General features: G+C 36.4%; 1 protein-coding gene and 3 long non-coding RNA genes across 5 annotated transcripts in view; 2 read left to right on the top strand and 2 right to left on the bottom strand.

Moving 5' to 3' along the window:
- Window positions 1-16,900, bottom strand: part of LOC127962297 (uncharacterized) — a 315,639-nt gene that overhangs the window by 52,944 nt on the left and 245,795 nt on the right. The window contains exon 2 of the long non-coding RNA XR_008154554.1: window positions 2,415-2,520. This is a non-coding gene — a long non-coding RNA (uncharacterized LOC127962297). The remainder of the gene's footprint in view (window positions 1-2,414; window positions 2,521-16,900) is intronic.
- LOC127962237 (leukocyte immunoglobulin-like receptor subfamily B member 1) overlaps window positions 1-16,900 on the top strand; it is a 238,583-nt gene that overhangs the window by 72,598 nt on the left and 149,085 nt on the right. The window lies entirely within an intron of this gene.
- On the top strand, window positions 11,900-13,461 carry LOC127962289 (uncharacterized). The gene is made up of 2 exons (XR_008154545.1): window positions 11,900-12,936; window positions 13,010-13,461. It is a non-coding gene; the product is annotated as an uncharacterized LOC127962289 (long non-coding RNA).
- LOC127962291 (uncharacterized) lies at window positions 13,364-15,294 on the bottom strand. 2 transcript variants are annotated; one of them, XR_008154547.1, is made up of 8 exons: window positions 14,907-15,294; window positions 14,661-14,731; window positions 14,412-14,590; window positions 14,179-14,237; window positions 14,017-14,091; window positions 13,881-13,943; window positions 13,646-13,798; window positions 13,364-13,429 (listed from the first exon to the last, which is right to left on the bottom strand). It is a non-coding gene; the product is annotated as an uncharacterized LOC127962291 (long non-coding RNA). The 2 variants fall into 2 exon arrangements; XR_008154546.1 differs by having other exon boundaries at window positions 14,661-15,294.

Raw genomic sequence — 16,900 nt, 5'->3', positions numbered from 1 at the left:
CCAAATCCAGAAGACTTTGGTTAGTCTTTGAAACACAAATTAAGAAACCTAAATAAAACCTGAGAGGTTTCTGTTCCTCCATTAAAAGATCAGGAAACCAAAACCTAGAAGATCCAAAAAGCATGTGAATAAAAGCCTAAAAATCTGTTTATTAAATAAAGTGACCATATTTCTTCTCAAGACTTGGATTAAACTGCTTAGATTCATATGGTTTTACATTATAACATCTTTATGACATTTTGACATTTTATCAGATATGAGTGGTATAAAGACACAGACAGTGTAATGTTACAGACGTCTGATGGTTACACTGTAAACAGAGACACTCTCACTATCAGAGGAGTAATTACATCTGATCAGGGTCAGTACTGGTGTAGAGGACGGAGAGATCAGTCTCATCTCAATCACGCTCAGTTTCTCTCAGTGAAGGGTGAGTTTAATATCACTGTCCTCATAAACTCACTTTTAACATTTCAGCTCAACAACAAAAATGGTTATATTGCAAATTTAATTCAAACTGAATGTTTGATCAAACTTTGGAGAAAGGTCTCTGTGGTTGTGTTTGATAATTACACATTCCATATTTGATCAAATGTAGTCAGTCTATGGAGTCAGTCTATACTGACTTTATAAATAGTGACAGAGGAAAACTGTATGAAGGTATTTTTGGAGCAAATCAGCTGATTGTCTGTGACACTGGAGTATTTTTAGAGAATAGCCAAACATGTGTTTCAGGAAATTTAAGAGATCAGAGATTGGCGTCTATCAGCAGGAGAAAAAGAGAGAGTGAAAAAAAAACCTGAAGTGGACAGCGGCAAACAATAAATGTATGTTTTCTTTCTTTCTTTTTTCTGACATCACTCACCGTTATACTGTATTAACAGTTTATGAAATATTAAACGAGTTAAGCTCCAACCCTGATAAAACTCACCTGAGGCATGCTAGTAATCCTAATTGAGTTATCTGCTAGAGGAGCGTTTGATGAGGGTTAAAGCTAAACTTCAGGACAGTGTCCCATCCCTGCTTCAACTCACAAAGAGACTTTAACCCTTTCATTAAAAAAGTACAGAATAACAGTGAGTGATTTCAGAAAAAGAAAGAAAATTTATCTTTATTGGTATTTGCTGCTGTCAGGTCTGGAAGATGCTCGCAGCTCGTGAAAGTTTTTATTATTGTTTTATTCAGGTGCAAACTGCACTTAAACACTGTATATTTCACTGTGTATTTTAGCTGTATATTTTACAGTAGATGGATGTATTATTACAGTATTTTAATTTAAAATATTATTACTGTATTGTTAGTGTTAGTACTGTTCAGTTTATTTATTTTACCTGTATAAAACGATCCAAACGCAATACAGCAGTGCAAACCTTTTTTTTTTAACAATCCCAACCAAATAAAAATCACAATAACTCATTAGCATTTGTCCTGATGATATTATTTTTAATTGTTGAAAATTTTACCATTTCATCATTTACTCGCTCTTGTGTTATTCCAAACCTGCATGACTTTCTTCTGTGTAACACAATATATATATATATATTCCTCAAGAAAGTATCTGAAAGTCTTCAGGAGTGTAATGTGTCTCAATAATGTGTTTGTGTCTCTGTCTGTCAGGTTCAGGTCAGATTTCTGTCTTCAAAATCCTCAGTTTTCTTCTGGCAGCTTGTCCGTATCTGCTGTCGACAGTCGTGCTGCTGTTCAAATGTTACAGAGCGAGAGGTAACACTTCTGTCTGATCCGTCTCTCTCCATCTCACTCACTTTTACCAATGATTCACATTCACTGACAGACAGACCTTTTCTCTTCCTCTTTATATCTGTTATAAATCAATATTTACAACAGATGGTGCTCATTCATAAGTGTGTGTGTGTGTTTGTGTGTGTGTGTGTGTGTGTGTGTGTGTGTGTGTGTCACAGTTACATCTACTGAAGACCAAAGCCAGTACGCTGTAACAGAGGAACAAACTTCAATCTGATTTCATCCATTCTTCAAACCGCGTGCAGAGTCTCAGGATCCTGGAGTCTCAGACTGAAGGAAACTCACAAGACTAACAGACATTCACACTCTCACACACACGCAGACAATTTAGTGTTTCTGATTCTCCTGGGGCCTCATTTATACAACTTTACACAGAGTTTATCCTAAATGTTATTTATTGTAAGATTTCATATGATAAATTATTTTTTATATTGTATTATAATAGTTTTATTTGTATATTATGTTTAATATTTTTTATATTATGTTATCATATGATTTCATCCTAGATATCATCCTAAATTAGGAAACAAACACAACTTTTAAATAAAATCAATCCATTTTACTTCAGTTGATCAGTTCTTCTACAGACCCACGGATGAGAAATGTTCAAACTAATGGCATTTCAGTCCAGAGATGATTTATTCAGTTTTAACCTGATTGTCAATAAACTCTGAGACAGAGACATCAATAATATCTGATATATGAACATTTTACTGAATGTGAGGAACAGGTTCATTATGACACTTTAAGTGAACAGACCTCCAGAGATAAGACGGAGCAGACTGTTTCAGATAAAACTAACAACAGTAACGTGATGTCAAATTACATCTTCACATGTTTTTAATTGATGATGCTTTTTTGTGTGCTTTTTTATTTTTATTTTTATTAATAATAACCTTCTATATGTCTTCTGTCATCTGATTTGTATCATACTTTTTTTAACAAATAAAAGGTCTTTATACATTTACTGGATTGAAATAATTTTACCTGTTTATCCAAACATAATTATATTTTATTTTCTCAGTAATTATTGTATTGTATTGCATTACATGTGTTGAAACTAAAGAGCTGTAATATAAACTATTAAATATCATCTTACTAAGACATTGAGAGACAGAGTGACTGATATTTATATCATTTTATGTAAGTTTCTGTCAGACTGTTATAAAGATCTCTTTGTCTATTTATTATCATTATTATTAGTACTTTATTTCACTGTATACAAATATATAGACTCTGTATGCTGTGTACTTCTATTATTTGTGTTAAATGTTCATTTAAATGTTGCAATATTTGTTGTTTTTTACCAAGCCAATAAAGCTTCTTCTTTCTTATAACTGTGTCTTTATTCACTGCTCTGGGCTGTGTAATTTATAATGAGAGAACAGTTATAAAATTTTAAAGAGAAAATTAAGTGTTGTCCTTTTAACCCTATAAACCTGTATCATATTCAATAAATGAATTTCCAAGGACCCTGAATTATCAAGATGAATAAAACTTTACATGATCAAAATCATTAGACAAATTGTGTTAGAATATATATTGAATAATGATACAACAGTGTTTTGAGGAACATTTATTTGTTCATCTTGCCATCATTGTAGTCAATGTCCTGAATAGCACACTGTTATAAAAACCAGATTAATTTACATATTGGCTATATAAATAATAAAGTGCACCAAGTGCAGCTATTTTTGCTCAGTTCGGGTTTCTGAATACAAATGAGCTGTTTTCCTACATATTCTCATTATATCATGACATGGGCAATAAACGACTGGAGTATCAATAACTAAACAAAAAACATGATTTTTTCTTTCGTTTTTGTCTTTTAAATGTTATTTAAGGTTAAAAAAGCTGCATGATTTTCTGACTTATTGAATTACTTCAAGCTTTACATGGCCTATAACAGGTTAGTGTTTTATAATATAATAAAAATAACTTTAAGAACAGTATTTATGACACAAAATGTATGAAGCCTTTTTGTTGGTTTGATATACACCATAGCGAATACAAAAATATGAACAGCTATTTGAAATCATGTAAAACCTCTCTGACTTCTTCTTTTGTTTGTTCCATTAATGTGACCCAGTTTCAGAGTGAATCTACATTTTCATTCAGTCTCCTTCACTCATTAAATCATGCTGCTTCATGTTGGGTTTGTTCATAAAAAGTGTGAACCTCCAGGCAGTGTTGACAAATTTAACTGGTTGATAAAAATATGTCACATCAGTGAGTGTGTGTGTGTGTGTGTGTGTGTGTGTGTGTGTTTTGGAGAGCATGCGTGATTCACAGTGGGATGAAACAACGGCATATACAAAAGTTTAGCGATCGATTCAAAGTGGGCATCAGCTGAAAGCATGTTGTTGTGATGACATCACATGACGCGTGTAGACCCAAATTATGTGGAAAATCTGCAGCAGTTTAGAAAAAATTGCAGGCTCTGAACTATGCACTTTGTTTGATTTTGCAATAAAATCTCAAAATCCTGGAGAGACTGAAGTATGTATGAAATATACGACCTATGTCTTACCTATTGCCTAAAATTAAGTTGCAATTAATATATGGTAGATTGCAACAAAAGAATGAATAAGCTTAAGCATTTTAGTTAAATGTAGTTAAATTAATGTAGTATTTCTGCTACAGGCTACACTTCAGAAAACTTCTGTAGGGTTGTCTTGTTCTGCACATCATTATACTCACCATTCCAGGAATGTCACGAAGTCTAGGATATTCTCTGTTGATTTCCTCAATAGTTTCTGTTCCAGAAGTCTGAATCCATGCAGCTCTATGAGGCGATGTACATTTCATGAAGTCCTCAACTTGACTGTGAGCGTTTCTGTTGTTCTTCAGCCACTCAATCATTGTGTTAATGTCAGTCAAAGACAACTCAGACTCTGTTAATGTCAAAACATTCAAATGAGAGAGACGTAGAGTACACAGAAAACAGAGACAGTCAGAATGTTCACGGTTGGAATAGTCAAGGATCTTAGTTAATAACTACTGTGACAACTTATTCTATGCCCTAAAAGTGTACTCTTTATGTGACTGTTACCATATACTGTCTGTTTCTGTTTTCAGCACTGATAATAAATCAGTATATTAGAATGGTTTCTGACACACTACACCAGGGCTATTCAAATCTTGCCCTGGAGAGTCAGTATACTGGTGAGTTTAGCTCCATCTCTGATCAAACACACCTACCTGTGATTTTCTAATGATCCCAGAGACATTGATTAACAGGCTCAGGTGTGTTTGATCAGGGTTGGAGCTGAACTCTGCAGTGCACTGACCCTCCAGGGCAAGATATGAATAGCCCTGCACTACAATATTAACTTAAAATACCTTATTTTACTGGTGATAATACTGACATGCCTAAAATATATTTGCTGAAATACATAAATATATACAGTGGTGGCCAAAATGATTAGAACACTAGTATTTTCAGGAGCTTTAAATGGTTTTAAGTCATTTACTTCTATCTTTTGCTATAGTGTGTCAGTAGGAAATTTCAGTTCACATTTTAAAACATTTATTTTGTCATTAATTGTAATAATTCAGTGTGATTTTTCCCTGACGACAGCCAGTGCCCCACACAGAGATCTGATCACCATCAGTCTGTCTGGAGTTACATGAAGAAACAAACTGAGACAGACTCAATCCAGAAGAACTAATGCTTCAAGAAACCTCCTGCAAAGCTACAGTACTGTTAAAAGTGTTAAGCACTTGTGTAACTGCTCTAAAATGAGGATGTTGTCAATAATAATGTGATAAATAGATTTTTTTCTCAATTCTATTAACTAAATTAAATCAACATTTGGTGTGAGCATCCTTTGAGTTTAAAGCAGTTTTAGCCCTAGGTGCACTTGTGCATAGTTTTTCAGGGACATTTGTTTCTGGAAGCATCTTGAAGACGTTGTTCTCCAGAGTCCTTCTGATTGAGTCTGTCTCAGTTTGTTCTGGTTTTTTCATATCATTCCAAACAGACTGATGAAGATCAGATCAGATCAGATCTCTGTGTGGAGCACTGGCTGTCATCAGACAGAAATCTCACTGATTATTACAATTAATGACAAAATTCATGTTTTGAAAACTGGTATTTCCTACTTCCACGCTACAGCAAAAGATAGAAATATCTGACTTGAAACCATTTTAGCTGCTGAAAATACTATTATTTTAATAATTCTGGCCACCACAAGATTTTTTTAAAGAAGTTTCTAATGATCATCAAAGCTGAATTTATTTGATCAACAACAAAAAAAAAGTAATATTGTGAAATATTATCACAATTTTAAATAACGGGTTAAATATAAATGTTAAAATATGAAATGTTATATATAATTTATTCCTGTCAAAGCTGAATTTTCATTAGCCATTACCCCAGTCTTCAGTGTCACATGATCCTTCAGAATCATTATCATATGCTGGTTTAGTATCAGGTTTAATATTGTTCTGGAACCTGTAATACTTTCTAAAGGATTCATCCCAAACTCTGACCTGGCAGTGGAAAACTTGTTTGAGAAGAGGAATTGTGAGATGAATGTGGCTGCCTGTACTGTCTCTGTCTGTGTGGGGCTCTAAGACGTTTCCTCGTGTTGTGCAGTCTTTCTGTGTTTCGCAGTCAGCTGTTGAGCTTTACAAAGAAACAAACATATGAACATTCATATGGACCTTATTTGTGTAGTTTTATTTATTTAAGAAAATGTGTCAAGTGATTATACTTTAATACTTCTACTCACTTTAACCCAAATCTCTCCATCAAAGAGAAACCAAAAACCGCACCATCTGACGTCGCTCTTTGAGGCTTAGGTGTCTGTCCCTTTCTAAGGATGTTATTTCTCGTATATCCTGTAAAAATAATGTAGAATGTATAGACAAACAAACATTGTCTAGACTTGTTGGTGTTGATTGTTTGCATATTTTTTTCTCCGTTTGGGCCTCAAAATAAAATTTGTTTAATTTTTAACTTTGTATATTTAATATATCAAAGCATAATCTTGTAATTTTAGGCATAACCAGGTAAAAAATGCTGCCTTTTTACAAATAAATAATAAATAATTAACTTGTCATGACCACAAATGTATGTGATCTAGAGAAAATATATAGAAAACATTACATTACGAACATAAATATCATGAATCAACACTATTAGAAATGATATATGTGTCAGTATGAAACGAGAACATCAGCATCTTGACATTATGTTTGTCTCAGAGTCAGATGAGGGTTTCTGCTGTCAAACAGAGAGAGGAGAGTCACTCACAGCTGGATTGAGCAGAAGAGAAAACTGTATTCAGAATAAACTGTTAAACATGAAAACTGGAGGAGATGGACAGTGAAGAAAAAGAGAGAGAGAAAGCTCTTTTAAAGATAACATGGATGGCTCTTAAAGTCCCCATGAAATCAAAATTTAAGTTTTTTTTAGCTTTTATTATTAGTATGTTAGCCTCAAGGTTATGAATCAACTTGTGTGTTTCAAATCAGAAACAAAATTCACATTTAGGAGATATAAGTATTCAAAACTCACAGTCTCTCACTTCCACTAACATCACATCACACTTGATCTTCTCATCAAATCTTCTGTCCAATCAAACGCTCTCTAGAGTCCGAAGCTCCCGCCCCCTGCACTATAAATAGATGCTGAAGCTGTGGCTGTAATCGGTCTCTTGTTTACAGAATTAGTATTTTCTGTACGGTGAATGGAAGTACACTATATAGGGGACAGGAAACGATTCACATGATCACTTGTGCTTCTTTCCTCTTTTACCTTTACCTTTAAATTTTATCAAAATTATTCAAAGTTAAATTAATAAACTACGGACAGTGCCATGCCATGTGGAAATGATGGCACAGCGTTGATCACGACAAACAGTGAATCTGTAGTCAGAGGTCATGACCACCATATATATATATATATATATATATATATATATATATATATATATATATATATATAACAATTAACATTACTGTCTATGATAAAAGTTTGGTATAGTCATGACATGGTCTCCCATTTGCACTTAGCTAGATTATTATTACAATAAACAGGCTCACCACAATTTAGGTTGGTTGAACAACATCCTGTTGATGTAAACAGAAATTCCCTTTTGGTCTTTACAGTCTAAGTACAGCAGTGTGGAGAAGGAACAAATATGAAGTTAGAAAGAAGCTTTCCAGCATCTTCTCTCAGTGAGATGTGGAAACAGAAACAGATGTTAATTCACTCTGATTGTATTGTTCATATCTCAGGAGTTTTTTTTCCAACCTTATAAATATGGAATCATTACGTGTCTGAATTATTATCAGTTGTTTATGTTTGTAGAGATTTGATAACCATAAACACTAGAGATGGGCAGGTGAAGACTTGTGAAGCTTTTGAGCAGGGTTGCCAGAAAGAAAACAAGAAAACCCACGCAATCGTTACTCAAAACTAGTCCAATCAGGTTTTGAGGGGGTCTCCAGTTAGAAATCACATTCAAGGGGTAAAATACACCATTTTTGCTGTGGTCAAACTTGCTAAAATTCGCATTCCAGGGGATAATGATGTTATTGGAGTCCCTTCAAACCTGCGGACATGAAAAACAACCCACGGCAACAGTGTAGCCCAACACTGCTTTTGTGGCTTTCTCCTGATTGTGCCGAAAAAAAAAAAAAAAAAAAAAAAAAAAAAACCTTCAAAGCCACAAAGACAGACCCTACCAGTGACATCTAGTGGTCAGCTGCAGTTATAGCAGCCACTTTCAAATGATTTCACACATCTCGTTGATTCCAGTTTTGACACAAAAGCAATACTCAGAGAAAGCATCTGTCTTCATTCTGAGAATCATTGTCCAGACATGAAAGTGTTTCTGTTACGATGAAGCAGGGAGGGAACACCAAGCATTTCACGCATGCTTATAACGAATTAAACCATGCCAAAAACTTGAATCAGTCACCTCGCTTCAGGTGTTTCATTGTGACGTATGAACTCAAACCTCATCAGTCACATGATCACAGAGATTTATACACCCCTCGATACTGTCAAACGTCCCATCTCTACTAAAAATGTTAACATCCCTCAGCGTTCACAGTCAAAGTGAGTTCTGCAGATGTTTCTGTCAGTGGTGTGGTTTATAGATGTACCTTGTAATGGAAGTCACAGCATTTTGTGGTTGTTTCTATACAGTGGGCCTCATTTTTCTGACTTTGATCTGTCACATGAATCCAGCCACTGGATGGGACTTTTACTGGTACAAACACACACTGAACTCAGAGACGAAGACACAAACAAACTCCTACAGAGTGAAGATTGATTCAGTGTCTGATGGACGTCAGTACTGGTGTAGAGCTGGAAGAGGAAAACCAGTCTACTACACACAATACAGTGATGCACTGTGGGTAAATGTTACAGGTGAGAGAGAACATAGTATCTGACACAAGATACAGATCACAGACAATATCTGCAGAACGCCTGAAACTTTGAATCTAAAATGAATGCAATAATCTGTTTGTGAAGTGAGTCCTAAAGCTGTGGTGACGGTTCGACCTGATGAACAAGTGTTCAGAGGAGAAACAGTCGCTCTCAGATGTGATATAAAGTGGGGAGGAGACACTGAGTGGACGTACAGATGGGAAACAGAGGGAACAAACTACCAAAATAACTCAATCTCAACACAAGAGCTGAACATCAGCAGTGTTAAAGACTCTCACAGCGGTAAATACAGCTGTAGAGGAGAGATGGGAACACAACGCTCTCGGCGCAGTGATGCTGTTACTCTGACTGTATCAGGTGAGTTTGTGTGTGTGTTCATTATCATCAGTGTGAACAGCTTCTCTCTCTAGAACTCATCTCTTGTTTTGTTCAGCTGGAGCTCAGGCAGCAGTGCGAGTGTCTCCACAGCCGTGGCTGACTGAAGGAGACTCAGTGACTCTGATCTGTGAGGTTACAGGCTCCTCTACAGGCTGGACGTTCAGCTGGTTCAGAGATGATGATCGTCTGTCAGACAGCAGCAGAGGAGCTGGAGGCTCTTACACTCTCAGTCCTGCTGCTCTACAGCACACAGGAGTTTATACGTGCAGAGCAGAGAGAGGACGACCGGCCTATTACACAAACTACAGTAACACACAGACACTGTGGATCACTGGTGAGTCTGTGGCACAGCATTTATGATTGCGTTCATCTGTATTTGTGCTTCACCAAACACTTCCCTCTATTTCTCAGTCTAGATCAGATCAAAAGCACTATCAAATACACAACATGCTGTTGATTCTGAGTGGTTTTCTTCTTCTCAGGTCAGGGGTCGCAGGTCTCTCTGGTGGTCCGTCCCAGCAGAAGTCAACACTTCTCGTCTGACTCTCTCTCTCTGAGCTGTGAGGATCAGAGGAACTCTGCTGGATGGACAGTGAGAAGATACACAGGCAGAAACACAGAAGATTGTTCAAAACAAACAGGATCTACATGTCGACTCATCTCTCTCAGCACATCTGACTCTGGAGTTTACTGGTGTCAGTCTGAATCTGGAGAGAAACGTCATCCTCTCAACATCACTGTACACGGTGAGTCCTGTTTCTAATCGCAGCAGTTAAAAACTTTCTCATCTCATAATTACAAATTCTACATATATTTTCCTCTAAATGTTTTCTGTAGAGCCAATCACAGACGGACACTGCTATACAACTATGTGATGAGTTTCATCTGTTATAGTGGGTTTAAACCTGTCCACATTCATCTGACAGTCTCTTGACAGTTAAATGGACAGTTTTTGACTGGATGAATTTGTACAATCTGATATGTATATTTTAATAGTGTTTTTACACCAGTGGTTAGGGTTTGGGATGGATCTTTGTGCTTGGGTTGGACTAGTGCATAAGGCACATGAAGCATTAAGTACAATTCAGTTCATAACATGTGTAGCTCTGTATTTTGATATATTCTTACTATTTGCAGTAAGCTCACATTATTTTGTGTGTTGTGTATATGGTGATGTGATTCTGGAGAGTTCTGTTGATCCTGTGATTGAGGGAGATACTCTTACTCTACACTGTTTACATCGATCTACAAACTCCTCGATCCTCAGAGCTGATTTCTATAAAGATGGATCCCTCGTCCAGAGTCAGACGACAGGAGAGATGAGCATCACGAATGTCTCAGAGTCAGATGAGGGTTTCTACTACTGTAAAACAGAGAGAGGAGAGTCACTCCACAGCTGGATCTCAGTCAGAGGTCTGGGAATAATCAGTGATTTATGTACCTCTATAATAATATCATACAGTATGGCACTCACGAACAGTTCTGCATGTTTGTCATGTTCTCCAGTCTCAGACTCTTCATCTTTTCTTCCGGTCACTGCTGTGGTTGTGGGATCGAGTGTTTTCTTGTTGATCTTCATCTCTCTGCTGCTGCTGTGGAGATACAAGAAGAACAAAGGTGTTCATGACATGATTAATACAACTGAACAGAAACACATGAAAGATACAGTTTATGAATAAAGGCTCATGAGAAGATCTCAATATCAGCAGAAAGAGTCAGTGTAATCACTGCAGATACTCTTGAGTGACCATAATGCTCTTCGTTTCTATTCTAGATCAGCAGCGTAACATTAACCAGACATCAGTCCCAAATCAATCTGCAGAATCTCAACTTACCCATAATTACTTATGTCGTTTCAAATGTATATGACTTTGACATCTATGGAACAAAAAAAATAATAAAAAAATTGGGGCAAAAAAATATATATATATTATATTACATCATATAACAAATAATGAAATTCAGTTGGGTTCAGTTTGGACTCCAATATTTTTCAAAATATATTTTTTAACCATCCCTTTAAGCTTCATATATTTTTTTTTTTTTTTTTTTTTTTACCTTGGACTGTTTTACTTTTCATCTTTCATCTTCAAATGTATTTTTGTTGTCCAGCAGATGCTGATCATGATTATAACTACATGACCGAAGTAAAAAAGAGGCACAAAGGTTGAGTTTTAAACCTTCTTAACACATACCATTCACTATCAGTAAATATCATTCATTATTGTTGACATGTTTGTTTTAGATGATCCAGAGTCATATTCGGAGGTCACATATACAGAGGTCTCATGGTCATATGTGGATAAAGGTAAACAAAAACAAAAAAACAAAACAACTCTTCCCTACACCTGGGGGGTATTCCAAAAAGCAGGTTATGTGACATACCTGGGTATGTATAAGGGTAAGTTCGTGGATAACCTCAACGTTCGGTTCCAAAAACAGAGGTCACTTTCTGGGTATGTATGTAACCATAGCAACTGACTCTCTGAAGATAACCTGCTCGAGAGCAGGTTATGTTTCAGTGTAACTTCGTTTCAGAAGGTTGGTGAGCATGGCGTGCCCTTTTGACGAGGATCCTGTGGACGTTGAAGCACAAATTATACGAGGTTTTTTTCATCGGGAGAGGGTTATAAGACCGCGTATTGATGTGTTTGCTTACCCTAATGAATATTTAAAAGAGCGTTATCGTTTTTCAAAAGATTCATTAGTTTATTTAACACGTCTTTTAAAACCGCATATCGCAAATGTGACAAACCGCGGCTCTGCGCTTAGCACAGAAAACATTCTGTGCATAGCACTTAGGTTTTTTGCGTCTGGCCATTTTTTGTACAGTGTGGGCGATTCAGAGCATGTGGGAAAGGCAACTGTGTGTAGAGCCGTTCGTACAGTGTGTCTGGCACTTAAACAGCTGTTACCCACGTTTGTACAGTTCCCTGGCCATAAACCTCTGCTTGTTATTAAAGACGAATTCCACAGAGTGGCAGGTTTGTCCTTTGTAGTAAAATATATGACGCATATTTAATATTTAGTCATATTATTAATATCTATACATGTATTCCTTATGCACACACTTCATACTTCCAAAACTTTCTGTTTCAGGGTTTCCAAATGTAATTGGGTGCATTGATGGCACTCACATTCCTATTAAAGCTCCATCAATAAATGAGGGAGACTATGTTAATAGGAAATCTATTCATAGTATCAATGTGCAGGTAACAACTTAATTTTTTCCCCTTCTTAAAATCATCAAAGTCATTACTTTTTCCACTAACTATAGGTAATATGTGAGGCAACCCAAATCATCACCAATGTCGAGGCAAAATGGCCAGGATCTGTGCATGATGCCAGAATTTTCCGCGAGTCATCATTATGCCAGACATTTCAGCAGGGTATGATTTGCTTTATACAATTTTTGTATTTTCGTTTTTACTATATTTGTGTTGTACACTTCAATCATTACAGGACAGTACAATGGTTACTTGCTGGGGGACAGAGGATACCCTTGTCTGCCCTATTTAATGACACCCTACCCTGAACCTGAGCCTGGACCACAGACACGGTTTAACCTGGCTCACAGCCGAACACGGGCCAAGGTGGAGATGACTATAGGGATCCTCAAATCTCGGTTTCAGTGTCTGCGTGGGCTCCGGGTTAGTCCAGAGAGGGCATGCGACATTATTGTGGCTTGTGTTGTGCTTCACAATATTGCCACTATAAGAGGAGAGAGCCACCCTCCTTGTATTGAGGAAGATGGCCCAGAGGAACACCGACAGATTTTAGAGGCCAACAGAGACGGAAGACTTTTGAGAGACAGGATTTGTCAAAATTACTTTTATTAGTTTTTTTTGCACTGGTCTGCCAGGCAGTTTATTTCTTCATTTCCTGAAAAACAATAAAAGTAAAATTCATTAAAATGTTTTTTTTTTTATATTGCTTTACACATACATACATACATACATACATACAGATAGATAGATAGCTAGATAGATAGCTAGATAGATAGATAGATAGATAGATAGATAGATAGATAGATAGATAGATAGAGACAGACAGACCACTTTTAACATGCAACAGATTAATATTCAGACAAGTTCTCACCTTAAGGCGATTCTCAAGTAATTCTATTTCAAGTGCTGCTTTTTTAATGAGGAGCCTTTTCTCTTCCATTTGAAGCTGTATAAGGTCCATCTCCATGTCACTTTTTCTTATTTGTTTTTGAAGATGGACCTTATACAGCTCCTTTGCTGGCAACTAAGGTGGAAAAATGTAATAAATGAGATTGTTTGGTCAGACAATAAAATTAAAATATGGACACATGGACACAAATTCTTACCCTGCTTAGATTGTGTGCTGAGGCTGAAGGACCCTCATCTGTGGGCAAATCCCTAGGTATGTACTATGAAAGGACAATGACAGTTTGTTACTCTAATGCAAAAAGGGGCCATACATCATAATGGTATGCATCATACCTCAGTGGATCTACCAGCATTGTCCACTTCTGTCACAGCAGATGTGGTCTCTTCATCGTCATCATCATCTTCATCCTACAAGACAAATATTCAAGTATACATTATTTGGCAAAAAAAAAAAAAAAAAAAAACCCTAAAAGTACCTGACAACAAATCACTTACAACTGTGACAGACTGTGTTCTTTCTGGAGAGTCCAATAATACAATCCGTCCATCAGTATCTATAAGAACACACAACCCGTTAAATTCTCAATATTATCAAAGAAAATAATACATCATATGCAGTTAAATAAAATAAGCCTACATAAATTAATCTTGTTCAAAAAGCCTTTAAGTGACAGAGATAGTAATTTATCAGGATAAAAAATGAAAACAAATCATAGAGGTAAAATAACATTTCACCCTTTTTTCACCATCACTTGTGGTGCATAGTATGTGTGATGAACTGCCCCCTGGAATGCCAGCAACCACTGGTCGCCCTTTATTAAGGGACAGAGCCAGCTCCTCAGATGGGTGAGGGGAGGTGGTGGTGGCCCCCCGCCAGTTAGACGGGCTTCAGTCTTTTTTCTGTTAGCTGCATGACAGAATGAATATACTAAATCCTGTTATAATAATAGTTCAGTAATTGTGTAATCAAATATTACCTTTTTGCAGAATGTTTTTGTGTTTCATTTTGACTTGGCTTAAAGTTCTTGTGGCTCCAGAAGGATTACACCTTATTAAATAAGAAATATACATTATTATTTCAAGCTAAAGAAATAAAATGGCAGGAAAAGTAAATGCTTTCATAGTGATTTAACATATTCAAAAGTATGTATAAGTCATACTTCATTATTTTGCATTTCAATAAAACGGGAGCCAATACCAAATTTGTAATTTAATACACTCACGCATTTACTCTGTCCGTTATTTTTTGCCAAGCCAACTCTCTTGCTTTAGCCGATGCAGCTGTATTGCTTCTTTTTAATATTATTGGCTTAAACTCCTCATAAGCATGCATTAAAACTTCCAACTCCGCCTCTGTGAAATACGCGGCTCTCTTTTTTTCGCTTTGAGTTTCCATGGTGACTCGTGAAATCGGCGATCCATTGAAAATGTCTTTATACATGCACCGTGCACGCGCATTAACTCTGGGTAACCAGTCAGAGGTTGATTAAGCTAACTCTTCTCAGGTGTTTTGGAACCGACATACTCATGGTATGCCTGTTTGGGGTAAATCAACCCAGAGGTTATAGTTTATCAAATGGTAAGTTAACCAAGCTTTCTGGAATACCCCCCTGGACAACTGGAGTCTTTAGAGTCAATAGTGTCTCAATGTTTTTATTTTGTGTTTTTTGCAGATGATTCCATGGCAGAGTCAAATGATGGGACATACTCCGAAGTCATAACAAAAATAGAAATGCAAATACAAAGGTGTGCAAAATTATGAACATTTTAATTTTGGAGGGTGTACTGTCTCTTTTAGTATTGAACATCATGCACCATTTTTGCTACAGATCAGAATGTCTCCTAAAGTCAAGTGGCTCATTGAGGAAATATATAAATCTAACATTTTATCATTATTTTATTACTGATGATTTGTATTCTTCAGATCCTAATGCTGGAGTTGGTGATGCAATTTATGCTTAACCTATGAGGAAGAAGGGTAACCAAAAAAATTAAATGAAACAATAATTATGTTACAATGGTACAATAGTTTTATAATAACTGCCAGCAAACTCACAGTTTGCACTTGTTGTCGCTTTAACGAACCGGGTTTGTAGTCTTTTGTTCGATCACCACCAGAATTTGCCTGTGCTTTACATTGACTCTTGCACAAAACAGACTGTCACAGATCACCCTGGACTACAGTTCCCACAATGCATCTCACTGATGCACATCTGAGGCCAATTCACATGCTCTACAAAAGGCTCACTCTCTTGCTCATCTGGGCCTAGTGTTGTTAGTGTTTAGTGCTTGAGAGCATTATTTCGTTCTGTTTCTTAGCTTTAGTTCTATCATTCTAGATCCCGACTTAGTTCTTAGTTCCTAGTCTTAGTTCTACTATTCTAGTTATCTCTTGTCTAAGCTTTAGTTTATTCATTCTAGTTTCGTCCCGTGACTCGACCTTCTGTCTGTCTTAGTTTTACCTCTCTAGTCTTGCCCCTATTAGAGATTGTCTTCCCCTTGATTGATCATCGCCTGTATACGGATGACCCCAATGGACCACCCAATTGGATATTGTTCACAGATCCACGCCTTCCTATGCATCACTCTTCATCTTGTATCCTCTGTTCCTGTTTTCCAGTGTCTGATCTTAGCTTGTATTACCATGTGGTCTAATAAAGCGTTGCATTTGGATCCGCACGTTTCCTGTTCTGTTGGCCCTGTAACAGTCGGAGATTGTGGAATATATTGGTTCTTTTAAATTATAAATCTGCTTTAAGTGATTAAGTTAATTTTGAAGTTCATTATGATCTCAAAACTGTAGATCATTGTCAGAAAGAGCTCAAATCAAAGATCTGAAGTATTCAGATCATAATGCATCATCTTGCATGTGTTTTATCTGTTAAAGGTCTCTGAATGCAGTGAAGACAACAGACGGCTAAAAGAGATTCACAGCAGCAGACACAGTGACGCTTGCATTGCTTCAGAAATGAATCTGAGTGAACTGCTTACACACGTGCTTGATTCAGCTACTTTAGAGATACATATACACTGTATTATCTGTACGCATGAGAGCAAACAAATCTATCAATAATATATAGTAAAACACTTTTACCAGTGAGCACTGTTGTTTAACACAATTCATAACTTAAAGTTATCACAGCAATTAAATTGTTCAAAATAAAGAATAAATAGTATAAAATGATAAAGTGTAACTAGCACTTTGTTGATAGTTACA

Source organism: Carassius gibelio, chromosome B7 (genome assembly GCF_023724105.1).
Source record: "Carassius gibelio isolate Cgi1373 ecotype wild population from Czech Republic chromosome B7, carGib1.2-hapl.c, whole genome shotgun sequence".
Classification (NCBI taxonomy): Eukaryota; Metazoa; Chordata; class Actinopteri; order Cypriniformes; family Cyprinidae; genus Carassius; species Carassius gibelio.
The sequence above is the reverse complement of the archived record's forward strand: the minus strand, read 5'-3'. Positions and strand labels throughout refer to the sequence as shown.